General features: G+C 46.1%; 1 long non-coding RNA gene across 2 annotated transcripts; it reads left to right on the top strand.

Moving 5' to 3' along the window:
- Window positions 1–4,740: 4,740 nt before the first annotated feature.
- On the top strand, window positions 4,741–13,309 carry LOC148377922 (uncharacterized). 2 transcript variants are annotated; one of them, XR_015856322.1, is made up of 4 exons: window positions 4,741–4,819; window positions 6,670–6,758; window positions 12,951–12,980; window positions 13,170–13,309. It is a non-coding gene; the product is annotated as an uncharacterized LOC148377922 (long non-coding RNA). The 2 variants fall into 2 exon arrangements; XR_015856323.1 differs by lacking the exon at window positions 12,951–12,980.
- Window positions 13,310–19,931: the final 6,622 nt, after the last annotated feature.

The following is a 19,931-nucleotide window of genomic DNA, read 5'->3' as shown; positions in this document are numbered from 1 at the left end:
CAAAACAGCGGTTGCTATATGACATCTGCCACGTCGTGGTCACGTGACATACGTGACGTCGATGGGCGTAACTTTCGCCGGAATTCAAATCCGCGGGGAGAGTTAACTTGTTTAAAAGAGAGTGGGCAGAAGAATTATTTAATTTATTTAAATCTATTTGGTGTGTGCGCCATTATGTCAATGCATAACAACTGTAAGTCTACTAAACAAAACAGCGGTTGCTATATGACGTCTGCCACGTCGTGGTCACGTGACGCGGACGTGACGTCGACGCCTACTTTACATCCCACCGATCACAGGACCCCTCGGCTGCATAACCGTGCACCCTTCCCAACCAATCGGATTTGCTATACGCGAAAACGACGCCAATGGAAAGAGCTTCCGCCCAAATTTAAATCCGTGGGCGTGGCTCGCAGCAGGAAGTAGGAAAATGGCGGCGATGTTGACAAAGACACAGCGGATGGTAACATACGACTAACAAGAGAAATATTTTTATTTTCTGCTTGCAACTGGACCGTCCAGAGCGTACACGGTAAGTACAACTCATCGTTTTTAAAAAGAAGTACTTTTGTTGCCCTGAAAAGCTAGTGAGCGTGGCGTTTGTGGGGGACGTCGAATTTCGACGATTCTTTCTGGTCAACGGTTGTAAATGATTGTGTTGATTAAAAAAGAAAACTTGATGTAACTCTACTTTTAACTGCCGTTTCAGATAGATTTGGAATTGCATCACATCCAATTTTGCCTAGAGCGTACACGGTAAGTAACACTCGTTGTGTTTAAGGAGATTTACGTTTGTAATAGCAGAAGTGTAGCCGCGTTGCGTTGTACGTGTGAATGTTGGTCCGGGCGAAATGTTAATGTTTAATTTCATTCCTTTAGGTTCCACGGTGTTTGTTGGCTGCAAGTTTTCCACTGCAAGAAGAGGCTCATATCATTGACCAGGAGCGAGCTACAATGGTGAGTAGCCATAACATTTATGTTAAACACTTCCTATTTCATGTCTAACAGTACTTGATTTAACAAATAACCATAAATAAATACAGTGTGGGCACTGAAGTTAACATATGTGATTATACTGCCTAATCTGTCACCGAGTAGATTGTTGCAAAGTAATATAAGATCCAAAGTTGTAATTCAGAATAGTTTTCAAAAGAAGGCCATTAGAATTATATACAAGTCTGATTACCCTGAACAAGCTATTAATTAAATCACAAATTCTTCAATTCAAAGATTTGGTAGATTATCAGACAAATAATGTCTAACAGTAATTGATTTAACACATCACGATAAGTAGATTGAGTGTGGGCACTCTCAAGTTAACATATGTGATTATACTGCCTAATCTGTTACAGAGTATGTTGTTGCCAAGTAATGTAGAATAGATCCAAAGTAGTAATCCAGAATAGTTTTGAAGAGGCCATTAGAATGATAAACAAATCTGATTACCTTGAACATAATAACAAGCTAAGTGTTTAATATGTCCTATGAAGTCAAAATTGGGCACCATCATGTGGTGAAATTTGGAATTGCATCACATCCAATTTTGCCTGGGAACAAACAGATTACATAAATCTTAGTTTTGAATAAGCCACTCCTTCTCAAACAAGTAAACTCTGCCCATTTTGCGCAGTAGATGTTCTGTTAATATCTAGTATTTATACAAAGTCATAATTTAAATTGCTTTCAACCTTCATTCATCGGTTCAACCAACATTACTCGCTCTTATTACCAACTTGTATTGATTTAACTAAGCGTTTAATACTTCCTATCAGGTCTCAAGGCAAGATTTGGCAAAATACAATTTCAGCAAATCCAATTTTGCCAGGGAACAAAAATAGATTAAATAAACTAAATAAGTCTTCTTCCCATTAAATAAATCAGAAAAGTCTGTCTTGTAACCAGTCCTCTTCAAACAAGTAAAGTCTGCCCATTTTGTGCCGTAGATTTTGTGTCTATGCCTAGTATTTAAACAAAATCATAATTTAAACGACTTCTTTCCTTCATTCACTTTGGAAATTTGGAATTGCAGCAAATCGAATTTTGCCAGGGAACAAAAATAGATCAATTAAACTAAATAAGTCTTCTTCCCATTAAATAAATTAAAAAAGTCTGTCTTGTAACCAGTCCTTTTCAAACAAGTAAAGTCTGCCCATTTTGTGCCGTCGATTTTGTGTTAATGCCTAGTATTTGTACAAAATCATAATTTAAAGGACTTCATTCCTTCATTCACTTTGGAAATTTGGAATTGCAGCACATCAAATTTTGCCTGGGAAGAAAAGTAGATTAAATAAATTTAATAAGTCTTACTACTTCCCATTAAATAAATTAAATACGTCTTACTTGTTCCCACTCCTTTTCAAAACAGTAGTTTAAAACGAGGGCCCTTCACTCAATCTTTAACCTCAACCCCGCACGTTGTGTTGTATCTGTGAATGTTGGTTGTGGCCAAATGATAGTTTTCTTTCATTCGTTTAGGTTCCAAGAAAACTTGATGTAACTCTACTTTTAACTGCCGTTTCAGATAAGCGGGTATTACGTCGCAGTCATGTGCCGCGGATATGACGTAATTGCCCGAACCTCCGATTCAAATCTGTTGGCGCGATGGCCGTGAGCCACTGAGCAGCGACGATTATCAACAGAAATATCTTTATTTTCTGCTTGCAACTGGACCGTCTAGAGCGTACACGGTAAGTAACACTCATTGTGTTTAAGGAGATTTACGTTTGTAATAGCAGAAGTGTAGCCGCGTTGCGTTGTACGTGTGAAAATTGGTCGAGGCGAAATGTTAATGTTTAATTTCATTCCTTTAGGTTCCACGGTGTTTGTTGGCTGCAAGTTTTCCACTGCAAGAAGAGGCTCGTATCATTGACCAGGAGCGAGCTACAATGGTGAGTAGCCATAACATTTATGTTAAACACTTCCTATTTCATGTCTAACAGTACTTGATTTAACAAATAACCATAAATAAATACAGTGTGGGCACTGAAGTTAACATATGTGATTATACTGCCTAATCTGTCACGGAGTAGATTGTTGCAAAGTAATATAAGATCCAAAGTTGTAATTCAGAATAGTTTTCAAAAGAAGGCCATTAGAATTATATACAAGTCTGATTACCCTGAACAAGCTATTAATTAAATCACAAATTCTTCAATTCAAAGATTTGGTAGATTATCAGACAAATAATGTCTAACAGTAATTGATTTAACACATCACGATAAGTAGATTGAGTGTGGGCACTCTCAAGTTAACAGATATGATTATACTGCCTAATCTGTTACAGAGTATGTTGTTGCCAAGTAATGTAGAATAGATCCAAAGTAGTAATCCAGAATAGTTTTGAAGAGGCCATTAGAATAATAAACAAATCTGATTACCTTGAACATAATAACAAGCTAAGTGTTTAATATGTCCTATGAAGTCAAAATTGGGCACCATCATGTGGTGAAATTTGGAATTGCATCACATCCAATTTTGCCTGGGAACAAACAGATTAAATACATCTTAGTTTTGAATAAGCCACTCCTTCTCAAACAAGTAAACTCTGCCCATTTTGCGCAGTAGATGTTCTGTTAATATCTAGTATTTATACAAAGTCATAATTTAAATTGCTTTCAACCTTCATTCATCGGTTCAACCAACATTACTCGCTCTTATTACCAACTTGTATTGATTTAACTAAGCGTTTAATACTTCCTATCAGGTCTCAAGGCAAGATTTGGCAAAATACAATTTCAGCAAATCCAATTTTGCCAGGGAACAAAAATAGATTAAATAAACTAAATAAGTCTTCTTCCCATTAAATAAATCAGAAAAGTCTGTCTTGTAACCAGTCCTCTTCAAACAAGTAAAGTCTGCCCATTTTGTGCCGTAGATTTTGTGTCTATGCCTAGTATTTAAACAAAATCATAATTTAAACGACTTCTTTCCTTCATTCACTTTGGAAATTTGGAATTGCAGCAAATCGAATTTTGCCAGGGAACAAAAATAGATCAATTAAACTAAATAAGTCTTCTTCCCATTAAATAAATTAAAAAAGTCTGTCTTGTAACCAGTCCTTTTCAAACAAGTAAAGTCTGCCCATTTTGTGCCGTCGATTTTGTGTTAATGCCTAGTATTTATATAAAATCATAATTTAAAGGACTTCATTCCTTCATTCACTTTGGAAATTTGGAATTGCAGCACATCAAATTTTGCCTGGGAAGAAAAGTAGATTAAATAAATTTAATAAGTCTTACTACTTCCCATTAAATAAATTAAATACGTCTTACTTGTTCCCACTCCTTTTCAAAACAGTAGTTTAAAACGAGGGCCCTTCACTCAATCTTTAACCTCAACCCCGCACGTTGTGTTGTATCTGTGAATGTTGGTTGTGGCCAAATGATAGTTTTCTTTCATTCGTTTAGGTTCCAAGAAAACTTGATGTAACTCTACTTTTAACTGCCGTTTCAGATAAGCGGGTATTACGTCGCAGTCATGTGCCGCGGATATGACGTAATTGCCCGAACCTCCGATTCAAATCTGTTGGCGCGATGGCCGTGAGCCACTGAGCAGCGACGATTATCAACAGAAATATCTTTATTTTCTGCTTGCAACTGGACCGTCTAGAGCGTACACGGTAAGTAACACTCATTGTGTTTAAGGAGATTTACGTTTGTAATAGCAGAAGTGTAGCCGCGTTGCGTTGTACGTGTGAAAATTGGTCGAGACGAAATGTTAATGTTTAATTTCATTCCTTTAGGTTCCACGGTGTTTGTTGGCTGCAAGTTTTCCACTGCAAGAAGAGGCTCGTATCATTGACCAGGAGCGAGCTACAATGGTGAGTAGCCATAACATTTATGTTAAACACTTCCTATTTCATGTCTAACAGTACTTGATTTAACAAATAACCATAAATAAATACAGTGTGGGCACTGAAGTTAACATATGTGATTATACTGCCTAATCTGTCACGGAGTAGATTGTTGCAAAGTAATATAAGATCCAAAGTTGTAATTCAGAATAGTTTTCAAAAGAAGGCCATTAGAATTATATACAAGTCTGATTACCCTGAACAAGCTATTAATTAAATCACAAATTCTTCAATTCAAAGATTTGGTAGATTATCAGACAAATAATGTCTAACAGTAATTGATTTAACACATCACGATAAGTAGATTGAGTGTGGGCACTCTCAAGTTAACAGATATGATTATACTGCCTAATCTGTTACAGAGTATGTTGTTGCCAAGTAATGTAGAATAGATCCAAAGTAGTAATCCAGAATAGTTTTGAAGAGGCCATTAGAATAATAAACAAATCTGATTACCTTGAACATAATAACAAGCTAAGTGTTTAATATGTCCTATGAAGTCAAAATTGGGCACCATCATGTGGTGAAATTTGGAATTGCATCACATCCAATTTTGCCTGGGAACAAACAGATTAAATAAATCTTAGTTTTGAATAAGCCACTCCTTCTCAAACAAGTAAACTCTGCCCATTTCGCGCAGTAGATGTTCTGTTAATATCTAGTATTTATACAAAGTCATAATTTAAATTGCTTTCAACCTTCATTCATCGGTTCAACCAACATTACTCGCTCTTATTACCAACTTGTATTGATTTAACTAAGCGTTTAATACTTCCTATCAGGTCTCAAGGCAAGATTTGGCAAAATACAATTTCAGCAAATCCAATTTTGCCAGGGAACAAAAATAGATTAAATAAACTAAATAAGTCTTCTTCCCATTAAATAAATCAGAAAAGTCTGTCTTGTAACCAGTCCTCTTCAAACAAGTAAAGTCTGCCCATTTTGTGCCGTAGATTTTGTGTCTATGCCTAGTATTTAAACAAAATCATAATTTAAACGACTTCTTTCCTTCATTCACTTTGGAAATTTGGAATTGCAGCAAATCGAATTTTGCCAGGGAACAAAAATAGATCAATTAAACTAAATAAGTCTTCTTCCCATTAAATAAATTAAAAAAGTCTGTCTTGTAACCAGTCCTTTTCAAACAAGTAAAGTCTGCCCATTTTGTGCCGTCGATTTTGTGTTAATGCCTAGTATTTATATAAAATCATAATTTAAAGGACTTCATTCCTTCATTCACTTTGGAAATTTGGAATTGCAGCACATCAAATTTTGCCTGGGAAGAAAAGTAGATTAAATAAATTTAATAAGTCTTACTACTTCCCATTAAATAAATTAAATACGTCTTACTTGTTCCCACTCCTTTTCAAAAAAGTAGTTTAAAACGAGGTCCCTTCACTCAACCTTTAACCCTATTTATTCACCTTCTAGGCTAAGTGTTAAAGGCTAAGTGTTAAAGGCTAAGTGTTAAAGGCTAAGTGTTAAAGGCTAAGTGTTAGAGGCTAAGTGCCAGAGGCTAGGCGCCAGAGGCGAGTTTTTGTGGGCTGAAGTTTTAGTGGGGTTAGTGTGAATACAATCCAAAAGAATACAACAGAATACAATACAATAGAATATAATACATAGATTAAATTATATAGCTCTTACTACTTCCCATTAAATAAATTAAATACGTCTTACTTGTTCCCAATCCTTTTCAAAAAAGTAGTTTAAAACGAGGGCCCTTCACTCAACCTTTAACCTCAACCCCGCACGTCACATTGTGTTGTATCTGTGAATGTTGGTTGTGGCCAAATGATAGTTTTCTTTCATTCGTTTAGGTTCCACGGTGTTTGTTGGCTATGTTTTCCACTGTCAGAAGGATGAAAATACAAAGTACAACGCTTGGACGTGGGCAAAGGCGTCACCGGTGAGTCCTTCCTTCCTATTTATTTACCTTCTAGATGCTAGAGGCTAAGTGTTAGAGGCTAAGTGTTAGAGGCTAAGTGTTAAACACAATACGAACAACACAACGATACTGCACTGAACAACACGATACCGCACTGAGAAACACGATACCGCACTGAACAACACGATACCGCACTGAACAACACCATGCCGCACTGAACACCATGCCACACTGAACAACACCATCCCGCACTGAACAACACCATGCCGCACTAAACAACACCATGCCGCACTGAACAACACCATGCCTCACTGAAAGACACCATGCCGCACTGAAAGACACCATGCCGCACTGAACGACACCATGCCGCACTGAAAGACACCATGCCGCACTGAACGACACCATGCCGCACTGAAAGACACCATCCCGCACTGAACACCATGCCGCACTGAACAACACCATCCTGCACTGAACAACACCATCCCGCACTGAACAACACCATGCCGCACTGAACAACATTATGCCGCACTGAACATTATGCCGCACTGAACAACACCATGCCGCACTGAACAACACCATGCCGCACTGAACAACATTATGCCGCACTGAACAACACCATGCCGCACTGAACAACACCATGCCGCACTGAACAACACCATGCCGCACTGAACAACATTATGCCGCACTGAACAACACCATGCCGCACTGAACAACACCATCCTGCACTGAACAACACCATTCCGCATTGAACACCATGCCGCACTGAACAACACCATCCCGCACTGAACAACACCATCCCGCACTGAACAACACCATGCCGCACTGAACAACATTATGCCGCACTGAACAACATTATGCCGCACTGAACAACACCATGCCGCACTGAACAACACCATGCCGCACTGAACAACACCATGCCGCACTGAACAACATTATAAGGCACTGAACAACACCATCCCGCACTGAACAACACCATGCCGCACTAAACAACATTATGCCGCACTGAACAACATTATGCCGAAATGAACAACACCATGCCGCTCTGAACAACACCATGCCGCACTGAACAACACCATGCCGCACTGAACAACACGATCCCGCATTGAACACCATCCCGCACTGAACAACACCATGCCGCACTGAACAACACCATCCTGCACTGAACAACACCATCCCGCACTAAACACCATGCCGCACTGAACAACACCATTCCGCACTGAACAACACCATGCCGCACTGAACAACATTATGCCGCACTGAACAACACCATGCCGCACTGAACAACACCATGCCGCACTGAACAACACCATGCCGCACTGAACAACACCATGCCGCACTGAACAACATTATGCCGCACTGAACAACACCATGCCGCACTGAACAACACCATGCCGCACTGAACAACACGATCCTGCATTGAACAACACCATCCTGCACTGAACAACACCATGCCGCACTGAACAACACCATGCCGCACTGAACACCATGCCGCACTGAACACCATGCCGCACTGAACAACACCATCCCGCACTGAACAACACCATGCCGCATTGAACAACACCATGCCGCACTGAACAACACCATCCTGCACTGAACAACACCATGCCGCACTGAACAACACCATGCCGCACTGAACAACATTATGCCGCACTGAACAACATTATGCCGCACTGAACAACATTATGCCGCACTGAACAACATTATGCCGCACTGAACAACACCATGCCGCACTGAACAACACCATGCCGCACTGAACAACACCATGCCGCACTGAACAACACCATGCCGCACTGAACAACACGATCCCACATTGAACAACACCATGCCGCACTGAACAACACCATCCTGCACTGAACAACACCATCCCGCACTGAACAACACCATGCCGCACTGAACAACATTATGGCGCACTGAACAACACCATGCCGCACTGAACAACACCATGCCGCACTGAACAACACCATGCCGCACTGAACAACACCATGCCGCAATGAACAACACCATCCCGCACTGAACAACACCATGCCGCACTGAGCAACACCATGCCGCACTGAACAACACCATCCCGCACTGAACAACACCATGCCGCACTGAACAACACCATTCCGCACTGAACAACACCATGCCGAACTGAACAACATTACGCTGCACTGAACAACACCATGCCGCACTGAACAACACCATGCCGCACTGAACAACACCATGCCGCATTGAACAACACCATGCCGCATTGAACAACACCATGCCGCACTGAACAACACCATCCTGCACTGAACAACACCATGCCGCATTGAACAACACCATGCCGCACTGAACAACACCATCCTGCACTGAACAACACCATCCCGCACTGAACAACACCATCCCGCATTGAACAACACCATCCTGCACTGAACAACACCATGCCGCACTGAACAACACCATGCCGCACTGAACAACACCATTCCGCACTGAACAACACCATGCCGCACTGAACAACACCATCCTGCACTGAACAACACCATCCCGCACTGAACAACACCATGCCGCATTGAACAACACCATCCTGCACTGAACAACACCATCCTGCACTGAACAACACCATGCCGCACTGAACAACACCATGCCGCACTGAACAACACCATGCCGCACTGAACAACACCATGCCGCACTGAACAACATTATGCCGCACTGAACAACATTATGTCGCACTGAACAACACCATGCCGCACTGAACAACATTATGCCGCACTGAACATTATGCCGCACTGAACAACACCATGCCGCACTGAACAACATTATGCCGCACTGAAAAACACCATGCCGCACTGAACAACACCATCCCGCACTGAACAACACCATGCCGCACTGAACAACACCATGCTGCACTGAACAACATTATGCTGCACTGAACAACACGATCCTGCATTGAACAACACCATGCCGCACTGAACAACACCATCCTGCACTGAACAACACCATCCTGCACTGAACAACACCACCCCGCACTGAACAACACGATCCCGCATTGAACAACACCATCCCGCACTGAACAACACCATGCCGCACTGAACAACACCATTCCGCACTGAACAACACCATGCCGCACTGAACAACACCATGCCGCACTGAACAACACCATGCCGCACTGAACAACACCATGCCGCACTGAACAACACCATGCCGCACTGAACAACACCATCCCGCACTGAACAACACCATGCCGCATTGAACAACACCATGCCGCACTGAACAACACCATCCTGCACTGAACAACACCATCCCGCACTAAACAACACCATGCCGCACTGAACAACATTATGGCGCACTGGACAACATTATGCCGCACTGAACAACACCATGCCGCACTGAACAACACCATGCCGCACTGAACAACACCATGCCGCACTGAACAACACCATGCCGCACTGAACAACATTATGCCGCACTGAACAACACCATGCCGCACTGAACAACACCATGCCGCACTGAACAACACGATCCCGCATTGAACAACACCATCCTGCACTGAACAACACCATGCCGCACTGAACAACACCATGCCGCACTGAACAACACCATTCCGCACTGAACAACACCATGCCGCACTGAACAACACCATCCTGCACTGAACAACACCATCCCGCACTGAACAACACCATGCCGCATTGAACAACACCATGCCGCACTGAACAACACCATCCTGCACTGAACAACACCATGCCGCACTGAACAACACCATGCCGCACTGAACAACACCATGCCGCACTGAACAACACCATGCCGCACTGAACAACATTATGCCGCACTGAACAACATTATGTCGCACTGAACAACACCATGCCGCACTGAACAACACCATGCCGCACTGAACAACATTATGCCGCACTGAAAAACACCATGCCGCACTGAACAACACCATCCCGCACTGAACAACACCATGCCGCATTGAACAACACCATGCCGCACTGAACAACACCATGCTGCACTGAACAACATTATGCTGCACTGAACAACACGATCCTGCATTGAACAACACCATGCCGCACTGAACAACACCATCCTGCACTGAACAACACCATCCTGCACTGAACAACACCACCCCGCACTGAACAACACGATCCCGCATTGAACAACACCATCCCGCACTGAACAACACCATGCCGCACTGAACAACACCATTCCGCACTGAACAACACCATGCCGCACTGAACAACACCATGCCGCACTGAACAACACCATGCCGCACTGAACAACACCATGCCGCACTGAACAACATTATGCCGCACTGAACAACACCATGCCGCACTGAACAACACCATCCCGCACTGAACAACACCATGCCGCATTGAACAACACCATGCCGCACTGAACAACACCATCCTGCACTGAACAACACCATCCCGCACTAAACAACACCATGCCGCACTGAACAACATTATGGCGCACTGGACAACATTATGCCGCACTGAACAACACCATGCCGCACTGAACAACACCATGCCGCACTGAACAACACCATGCCGCACTGAACAACACCATGCCGCACTGAACAACATTATGCCGCACTGAACAACACCATGCCGCACTGAACAACACCATGCCGCACTGAACAACACGATCCCGCATTGAACAACACCATCCTGCACTGAACAACACCATGCCGCACTGAACAACACCATGCCGCACTGAACAACACCATTCCGCACTGAACAACACCATGCCGCACTGAACAACACCATCCTGCACTGAACAACACCATCCCGCACTGAACAACACCATGCCGCATTGAACAACACCATGCCGCACTGAACAACACCATCCTGCACTGAACAACACCATGCCGCACTGAACAACACCATGCCGCACTGAACAACACCATGCCGCACTGAACATTATGCCGCACTGAACAACATTATGCCGCACTAAACAACATTATGTCGCACTGAACAACACCATGCCGCACTGAACAACACCATGCTGCACTGAACAACATTATGCCGCACTGAACAACACGATCCCGCATTGAACAACACTATCCCGCAGTGAACAACACCATGCCGCATTGAACAACACCATGCCGCACTGAACAACACCATGCTGCACTGAACAACATTATGCTGCACTGAACAACACGATCCTGCATTGAACAACACCATGCCGCACTGAACAACACCATCCTGCACTGAACAACACCTTTCCACACTGAACAACACCATGCCGCACTGAACAACATTATGCCGCACTGAACAACACCATGCCGCACTGAACAACACCATGCCGCACTGAACAACACCATGCCGCACTGAACAACACCATGCCGCAATGAACAACACCATCCCGCACTGAAGAACACCATGCCGCATTGAACAACACCATGCCGCACTGAACAACACCATCCCGCACTGAACAACACCACCCCGCACTGAACAACACGATCCCGCATTGAACAACACCATCCCGGACTGAACAACACCATGCCGCACTGAACAACACCATTCCGCACTGAACAACACCATGCCGCACTGAACAACACCATGCCGCACTGAACAACACCATGCCGCACTGAACAACACCATGCCGCACTGAACAACATTATGCCGCACTGAACAACACCATGCCGCACTGAACAACACCATCCCGCACTGAACAACACCATGCCGCATTGAACAACACCATGCCGCACTGAACAACACCATCCTGCACTGAACAACACCATCCCGCACTGAACAACACCATGCCGCACTGAACAACATTATGGCGCACTGAACAACATTATGCCGCACTGAACAACACCATGCCGCACTGAACAACACCATGCCGCACTGAACAACACCATGCCGCACTGAACAACATTATGCCGCACTGAACAACATTATGCCGCACTGAACAACACCATGCCGCACTGAACAACACCATGCCGCACTGAACAACACCATGCCGAACTGAACAACACGACGTCGCACTGAACAACACGACGCCGCACAGAACAACACGACGCCGCACAGAATAACACAATACCGCACAGAACAACACAATACCGCACAAACAGTTTTAGATAATATTACGTCGCAGTCATGTGACGCGGACATGACGTCAATAGGCGGAACTCACGGCAAAATTATAATCCGTGGGCGTGGCTTGCAACAGGAAGTAGGAAAGCGGCAATTCTGGCAAACAAGACACAGCGGTTAGTAACACGATGACTAACAAGGCAAATATTTTTGTTTTCAGCTTGCAACTTGACCGTCTAGAGCGTACAAGGTAATTACAACTGTTTTTTTTAGCCCTGAAAAGCGAGGGAGTGTGGCGTTTGGGAGGAATGTCGAACTCGGCGTCTGCTTCCAGCCACAGACGCCAAATTTCGACGATTATTTCGACTGGTCAACGGTTGTAAATTATTGCGTTGACTAAAAACTTTATTTAACTCTACTCTTAACTTTGCCGTTTCAGATATGCGGGTATTACACCGCGGAAATGACGTCAATAGGCTGAACTCTCGCCAAAATTCAAATCTGTGGGCGCAATGGCCTTGAGCGAGACACCGGATACAAACACGACGATTATCAACAGAAATATCTTTATTTTCTGCTTGCAAGTGGACCGTCTAGAGCGTACACGGTAAGTACAACTCATTGTGTTTAAAAAGATTTACCTTTGTGTAGTTTGCGTTGCGTTGTATCTGTGAATGTTGGTTGAGGCTAAATGTTAATGTTTAATTTCATTCCTTTAGGTTCCACGGTGTTTGTTGGCTGTATGTTTTCCACTGCAAGAAGAGGCTCGTATCATTGACCAGCAGGAGCTACAATGGTGAGTACCCCTTTCGTCTTCCATTTATGTTAAACACTTCCTATTTCATGTCTAACAGTACTCGATTTAACAAATAACCATAAATAAATACAGTGTGGGCAGTCACGTTAACATATGTGATTATCCTGCCTAATATGTTTATCACAAATATGTCACTAATCACTAATATGTTTATTTGTTTATCACAACACCTTTGGACCTTCAGCAATCGATTATTTCCCTTCATCTACATAGAGACAGAACGATGGTGTCTTAAACATCTCATTCATTTCACCAAATAACTTCACGCAGGTGGATAACGGCCGTCTCGGTCACGCTATGTTGCGTGATGCAGTTTTGAAGAACCAAATGCATTTATTCAATGAATAAGTCAAGCTAGTTCTATGTTTATGATGTTGTAAGTTACGGTACCGATTGAAGTTGAGTTCGAAGCCAGTGGAAAACAGCGCTGCGTTTGTGCTCTCCAGGTACAAATGTTGTGATCTCTGACTGACGACCGGGCGAGACTCGAGTAAGAGATGTCCAAACGAGCTCCGGCAGGGCGGGCCAAGGCGGAGCGAACGGACGCCCTTCAGGCCGCCAATGACGAGCTGAGAACCAAACTGATGGACGTCCAGTTAGAACTTCAGCAGGAGAAGAACAAGGTGAAAACCTCAACAGACAGACACTGCCTGCCTCCCTGCCTGCCTCCCTGCCTGCCTCCCTGCCTGCCTCCCTCCCTCCCAGTTTTCCCGATGTAGATTAGACATGCGTGTGCCATGACTGTGTCAGCCTACATCAACAAATGCACCGAGGACGTCAGCACCACTAAGAATATCATCACCCGGGGCAACCAACGACCCTGGATGACTGAGGAGGTACGTCAAACGCTACGAGCGCGGAACTCTGCCTTCAAGTCTGGCGACAAGGAGACACTGAGGACAGCGAGAGCCAACTTGAACCGTGCCATCAGGATAGCGAAGCGAGACCGCAGTCGAAAATTTCAGGATCGTTTCCACGACGTCAAAAACATCAGGAGTATGTGGCAAGGCATACGGGCGATTACAGACTACAACTCACCCTCCCCCCCCCCGGTGGGTGTAGTTGATGCTGACTTTCTAAATGGTCTAAATAACTTCTTTGGGAGGTTCGAGGCACTAAACGGCACTCCAGCAGTTAAAACTGTCCCCCATCAGGAAGAGGAGGTACTCTGCCTTGACTCCGCCGATGTGTTGAAGACCCTGAGGAGAGTCAACCCCTGTAAGGCCCCTGGCCCCGACAACATTCCTGGGCGTGTGTTCAGGGAATGTGCAAGTCATCTGGCTGGGGTCATCACAGACATTTTTAACACCTCGCTGGGCCAAGCCACAGTGCCGGCGTGCTTTAAGACTGCCTCCATCATTCCGGTGCCGAAGAAACCTCAAATCACCTCATTTAATGATTACCGGCCTGTTGCACTGACTCCGGTTATGATGAAGTGCTTCGAAAGGCTGCTTAAAGGTCACATCGTTTCCAGACTCCCCCTATTATTTGACCCGTTCCAGTTTGCCGACCGGCAAAACCGCTCCACTCAGGACGCCATCTCCTCCGTTCTTCACCTGAGCCTGGCTCACCTGGAGGAGAAGAACACCCATGTGCGGAGGCTGTTCCTGGACTCAGCGTTTAACACCATCATCCCACAGCATCTGGTAGGAAAATTGGAACACCTGGGCTTCAACACCCCCCTTCGCAACTGGCTGCTAGACTTCCTCACCAACAGACCTCAGTCAGTCCGGGTCGGACAGAACACCTCTGATGTCATCACCCTCAGCACAGGCTCCCTTCAGGGCTGCGTCCTGAGCCCCCTGCTGTGCACCCTGATGACACACGACTGCGTCCTCAGGTTCACCACCAATCACATCGTGAAGTCAGCAGACGACACAACGGTGGTGGGGCTCATCAGAGACAACAACGACCTGGACTACAGAGAGGAGGTGGAGCAGCTGGTGGGCTGGTGCAGAGAAAACAGCCTGATCCTGAATGAGGAGAAGATGAAGGAGATCATCGTCGACTTCAGGAAAAAACAGCCTCACCACGCTCCACTGATCATCAACAGCTCAGCTGTGGAGGTGGTCAGCACCACCAAATTCCTGGGGGTCCACATCACAGAAGACCTCACCTGGACTATGAACACTACGGCACTGGTCAAGAGGGCACAGAAGCGCTTGTACTTCCTGCGGAGGATGAGGAAAGCCCACCTGCCCCCACCCATCATGAGGACGTTCTACAGGAGCACCATAGAGAGCATTCTGACAAGCTGTCTCTCTGTGTGGTGTGGAGGCTGCACCGCCTCCGATTGGAAGAACGTGAGGAGAGTGGTGAGGACAGCAGAGAGGATCATAGGGGCTCCTCTTCCCTCCATTCAGGACATTTCATCTCAGCGCTGCATGTCCCGTGCCCGTAACATCATCAATGACCCATCACACCCCCACCATGGACTGTTCTCCCTGCTGCCCTCTGGGAAGAGGTTTGCAGCATCCGCTGCAGGTCCACCAGGTTCTGCAACAGCTTTTTCCCTGCTGTCATCAGACTGTTGAACACTAGAACTGTTGAGCTCTAAACTGAACTCTGCATCACACATTCACAGAACTGTACTTTATGACACTACGGACCTCTATCTTGCACTATCTCGCACTACCAACTTTACTGAACTTGTATAAACCCTTTAAATAGAAGTTTAATACATGGTTTAGCATTCCTCTGCACACTCTTGAATACTGTTTTGCCTACTTGCACTATTGCATAATTATCACTGCTGCACTTTATACTTATTTTTAATATATATATATATATATATATATATATATATATATAGTATATGTATATATATATATTGTCATAGGATATGTTACTTCTATTCAACTGCAATATCACTACTTTGTTGTAAGACGTATGCAACGGAATTTCGTTTTGTATGCACCATGTGCAGACAAGATGACAATAAAGTTTGTCTAAGTCTAAGTCTAAGTCATGTCAGGTCAGCTGTCTGGAGAGAGAGAGAAGTCAGGACCTGCGGGCGGAGCACCACCGTGCCACCGCCGCCATGACGGAACTCAAAAGCAAACTCCATGAGGAGAAGCAGAAAGAGTTAGCCATTACCAGGGAGACATTACTGCGGCAGCATGAAATGGAGCTGATGAGAGTGATCAAAATCAAAGATGGAGAGATCCAGCGACTGAATGCCTTGGTCCTCAGCCTGAGGGACGGCTCCATGGACAAGGTGATCCGCTCTATCCGTGTCTGACTATCCGCACGCCACGTCGGGCTTCGATGCGGCCGCGACCGTATTGTGTAGCTTGTCCCCAGTAAGCGTCGCGGCGCTCCGTTGCGGTCTCAACGGCCCGGTGTGGCGCAATGTCTGCTCAGGTGAGGAGGGGGGGCGCTTTGCTGGCGGAGGTGGAGGAGACGCGGCGGTGTCGGGAGACCGAGCGGTGTCGCCTCCACCAGGAGCGCGGAAGAAGCCCTGGCAGCGGCCCAGCAGGCCTGGCAGTCCCGAGCGGCCGAGCTCCGATCGGCTCATCACCAGCATCGGGAGGAGCTGAGCCGAACCAAGAGAGACTGCGAGAGGGAGATCCGCCGACTGGTAGGACTGATCAGATGCGCGGTGCGTGGCTATGTTCCCAATTTCGTTGTATACCTGCAGTGCAATGACACCTAAGGCATTCTATTCTATTCTATTTCACAAGAAGAAAATGTCCGGTTGCTCGCTTCGCTTTTGTCACAGCAAAGGTGTTCTAGTCGATTCAAGAAAAAAATTGGCCGGTTGCTCTCTTTGTTTTTGTCACAATTCTGGCAAATGAGTTTGCCCGCCTGCCTGAGCGCTCCCCGTTTGTACATCCAGACGGATGAGATCAAGCTGAAAGACAGAGCGGTTAGTGTTTTGGATGAAGCCCTGGGGCCGGCCACGTCCACCGCCTTCAGCTGCAGACTCAGGCTGCCGAGCAGCAGATCGCTGCCCTGAGGGATTCCCAAAGGGCGGGCCTAAACTACCCTGGAAGTGGGGTCAACGCCGCTACTAGCAATCCTCTTCATTGCGTAAGCCACCTCATCACACACTTGCAGTACGCATGACTTAGTTCGTTGCTGGAGGAAGGTAGCACAAAAACAGTTTTGAACTTTGAACGAGTGCTTGTGTGTGTGTGTTGCGGGGCGTTTTCAGTCTCAGGAGGATCGGGACACGCGACGGTTTCATCTGAAAATCGCTGAGCTCAGCGCAGTCATCAGGAAACTGGAGGATCGAAACGCCCTGCTTTCTGAAGAGCGCAATGAACTGGTAATTTATTGACGGCACGCTTGAAGGTTTGCGCTACGTTTGATGCGCGCCATCCAGCGAGGCACCCATTGCGCTTGCTTATTAGTTGAGCGGCGCGGCGAGTCGGTTGCCTGGTAGATGTCTTTTATTGGGAGCCAAAGGCACGATTCCGTTCAAACCGATGCAAAAGGAATGGATACGTTCTGGCCCGCGTGTTGTGCGTCTTTCACATCCCGCACTTCATGCTTGCAGCTAAAGCGACTGAGAGAAACAGAAAGCCAGTTTCTGCCACTCCTGTACAAAAACAAACGCCTGAGCAGGAAGAATGAAGAACTCTCGCTGGTGCTGTGTCGCCTTGAAAACAAAGTGCGCTTTGTCACCCAGGAGAACGAGGAGATGGCAAGCTTGGTAAGTCGACGCGGACAACGGCGGCGTGCCAACAGAGTCCACTGCATTTGTGTTCCACAGAGAAGGCCTAGTTCGCTCAATGACCTGGACCGCGGTTGCGGCCAGCAGGACGGTGAAATGGAGTTCCTTCAAGTTGTGGAGCAGCGGCACATCATCGACGACTTGTCCAAGGTCTTCAGGCAGGCGACTCGGTGCACGTACGGCAGCGCCGCGCTCGCTCGCTGTCGCCAGGAAACCTTTTCCGTCCAAAGCTTGGCCGGCGGCCGCCATCCAAAAAATTGGCCCCTTAAATTCCGACCTTTCAAGCAGGAGCATTGTGCGCACGCGTTTGAACACGCTTTAGACTTGTTTTGCCGTTTTCAGCAGCTCAAAGCTCCCGTTTTGTCAGCGCCTTTGCCACTCGCTGTGCGCTGAAAACGACGGACTTGCCCGGCTGCTCAGCCCGTCAACCATGAGCCGCGAGCGCGACGTCATTGTCCGTAGGCAGCTAGTGGCAAAATGCACCCTGTTAGAGTTGCGCTCGCTCCAACTTATTACCACACGGGAGACAAGTAAGTTCTTTTGGACACCTGCAGGTGGAGAGTCCATCCGTTGTACGAATGAAGTCTGACTCTCGGCTCCTGCACGAGCATTTTAATTAAGAGAAACAGGGTGGGTGTAAGAGTGGATTGAATAGAGGAAGCCCTTGACCTCTAGTCAAAACATAGCAAGGGGTGTTTTACGACTTTGTGTAGGAAGGGATAAGCGATAGGGATAAATAAGGGATAAATAATATTATTTATTACAGGTCGCAGTCAAAGTCAAAGCAACACAATGATACGATAAAGATAATCTGGAAAACCCTGACACACCCTGTAGTTGTCACTTTTGGAAAAGACGAGCGTCCCTCCAATCATCGCCGGTGACGTGTTTTTCAGGCTCTGGAGACAGGAGCTCATGTCAGAAATGTCATTGTGAGTCGCGTTTGTTTCTGCGCCGGAGCCGTTCGTTCCCTTTGCATCCAAAGAATCTCAAAGGCGGATTATTTGTGTCGACAGGAGAGAGATTTGCTGCTACGATACCGACGTCGAGAATCTCTGAGGAGGAACAAAGCGTGAGGTCCTGCAAGGTGAGTCTGTTTGTTTGCGGCTGCTTGGTGTTGCGCAAGATGAAATGGCCTTTTTCTCGCTATCGTTCCTCTCGTCGATTCATCGTGAGGTGTCGCTTCAGTTTGTTCAGAGAGATGTTTGCTTCCGCGCCCGCAGGTCATCGAAACATTTTACGGCTACGACGAAGACGTGTTGGTGGACTCGGACGGATCGTCCTTGTCTTTTCACACCGACAGAACCCCCGACACGGAACCCGAAGAGGTAGCCCGCCATTTCTGCCAGCGTATTGGCACCAAACATTCCTCTTCAGCCTGGAATCGGACTCGTCTTTGCGTCGCGGGTGCTTTGTCGCCGGTCTGACTGATTCTGGTACTAGTGCTGTGTTGCATTGGTGTGTGCATGAAGAGGCGGAGCTTCGCTACCGCCAGCTGACGCAAGAATATCAAGCGCTGCAACGAGCCTACGCTCTGCTAGCCCAGACCAGCGAAGGGGACTACGACGCCGAGAAGGAGATCAAGGTGGCGCCCCTTCCCGCAACCCCCGGCCGGGTCGCAGCCTCCCCGTTCTCACCCAGCCTCGGGTGTTCTCTGGTCTGAAAGGAGGAGGAGGAGCCTCCCTCCTCCTCCTTTCAGACCAGAG

The sequence above is a fragment of the Syngnathus floridae genome, unplaced genomic scaffold (assembly GCF_059516105.1).
Source record: "Syngnathus floridae isolate MCC-2025c unplaced genomic scaffold, RoL_Sflo_1.0 HiC_scaffold_75, whole genome shotgun sequence".
NCBI lineage: Eukaryota > Metazoa > Chordata > Actinopteri > Syngnathiformes > Syngnathidae > Syngnathus > Syngnathus floridae.
The sequence above is the reverse complement of the archived record's forward strand: the minus strand, read 5'-3'. Positions and strand labels throughout refer to the sequence as shown.